This window comes from Capsicum annuum, chromosome 1 (genome assembly GCF_002878395.1).
Source record: "Capsicum annuum cultivar UCD-10X-F1 chromosome 1, UCD10Xv1.1, whole genome shotgun sequence".
Taxonomy (NCBI): Eukaryota; Viridiplantae; Streptophyta; class Magnoliopsida; order Solanales; family Solanaceae; genus Capsicum; species Capsicum annuum.
Window position 1 is genome coordinate 245,315,866 of NC_061111.1, and position 2,259 is coordinate 245,318,124.

Genomic DNA, 2,259 nt, shown 5'->3' on the forward strand with positions numbered 1-2,259 from the left:
CCGATTCAACTATGTTTGCTGTCATAATATTATACGTATACAAAAGAATCACTTAGTACGTCATCATACTAAACTTGTAACTCAAACAACATATTAAATTTGATAAGAATGTACCTATTTGCCAGACAGAATGTCGAAGTCCATCTCTCGAAATCAACACATACTAGAAATTCTGCTACCTTGGGATTCACATCTGTTATTTGATTGAAATGGTCTAAAAACTCCTCTCTACTATATGTTTTAGCTGCTCTATAAAAAAAGGTCACGACCCTTTCGTTGTGATCATTGGTTCGAATGTTCTCTCCAGGATGCCTGGTGCAACAACCAAAGTAAGCTGAAGTGAAAAAACATGAACCCGTTTTTAAAATACTTGAATGCCTATCCAATACAAAACACAACTCTTCAGTATCTTTGACGTAGCTTCGCAGTTGTTCCAAAAAAAATTTATAAGAGGCATCACATTCCTTGTCCACTACACAAAAAGCGACAGGAAATATGTGATTCTCCACATTCTGCACCACCGCCGCTAGCAGAACTCCATTATACCTGCTCCTCAAGAAGGTACCATCGACGACTATGCCTTTTCTCAAATGTCAAAAACCTTGAATCCAAGCACTAGAGGATATAAAAAAAATACTTAAAACTTTTGTTTTCATCAAGATGCAATGTCGTCTTACTTCCAGAATTTTTGGACTCAATCATGAAACGGTAGGCATCCAGGACTGCATACCCATGCTCGAGTGTCCCCCTAACCAAGTCCTTGGTAATCCCCATGGTCGTATATATCTTCTAATAACTGACCAGGCCACCTAATTTTATAAGGATTTGATTGGCCATAACCCTTGTTGAAGGGCCTTTGCCATTGGGGAAACTACTCCTGAAATATTCACCAAGGACCTTTGCCGTGGCGTGAGGATTTTTGCCCGAGATGTGCTCCGAACCACATGTGTGATGCTTTTCATTTTATGAATGATGAATCTATCAGAACTTGCGTACTTCACCGCTTTCAACCACCACTTGCAGTTTAAATTAGCACATTTGAAGCAAAAGACACTTCTCAAATTAATCACCTTCTTTATTCTAAAATCTTTTTTCAAGAAAGAAATAAACAAAGTGGTAGATAGTTCATTCTTATCCTTGAATGACATTCTAATAAAAAAGCCGATCCCGTTGTCTTGAAGATTTACAGACTGTGTCGATTGAGAAGAACTGCACATCGTATTGGTCGCACCAATGGGGCGTAGGTATTTGATCATCATCTTGACTATTCATGTATAGATTATCCAACCTATCATCAAAGATGTCTTCTTGTTATTCTTCTTCTATGTTCTGATTCTCATTCTCTCTCGTCTTTTCAACCATAGATACCCTTAACACCAACCTGGATGAATCACTAAGATAACCACGCAACCAAACCTGATCGATTATCTTGAAAGGCAGTACCCTCTGATTTTCAAAGGAGCTATGTATGTAGCTAATGACGAGTTCTTCCGATTGACAATTCACTCCAAAATAATTGATGATTAAGTTCACAAAATCATCATACGAAACATCACTTTGGACTGTCATAGTTATCGTCTCTAGCATTTTACCCTTGTTCCAACACCATACATATCGATTGCTCTTCTCGATCCATTGACCATGACAATTCACCCCTATTGTTATTGATATCTCTATTAGCGGTACCTAAATAAAGTCAATTGTTAAAAAAAGTTAATAGTGATTTCATAGTGCCGTAAATTAATCCCAATAGATGTGTAATCATTCGCAATAGATTACTTACCTGTTGGGATTCATGTTATGCTCCTGAAGTTAATTTCAACAGACAATTCATCTATTGTAATAGGTGAAACATATGTTGCAATAGACTATATATCTATTGGGATTGATTTTATAGCACTAATGCACCTTTGAAGCTAATTCCAACAGATGAGTGACATGTACCAACAGATAATTAACCTGTTGCGATAGATGATTTACCTGTTGCAACAGACTACGATCTGTTGGAATCGATGTCAGGTTCTATCACAACAGGTTACTAATATGTTGCAATAGATATTTACTGTATGTTGGAATCGAGTTCGAGTTCTAATGCAACATGTTAATAATCTGTTGTAACATATATTTACCTTATTACAACAGATAACACGTCTGTTGGAATCGAGTTCAGGTTCTATTGCAACAGGTTAATAATCTGTTGCAATAGATATTTATCAAGTTGCACCAGATAACTAATCTATTTAAACAAATAAATCATCT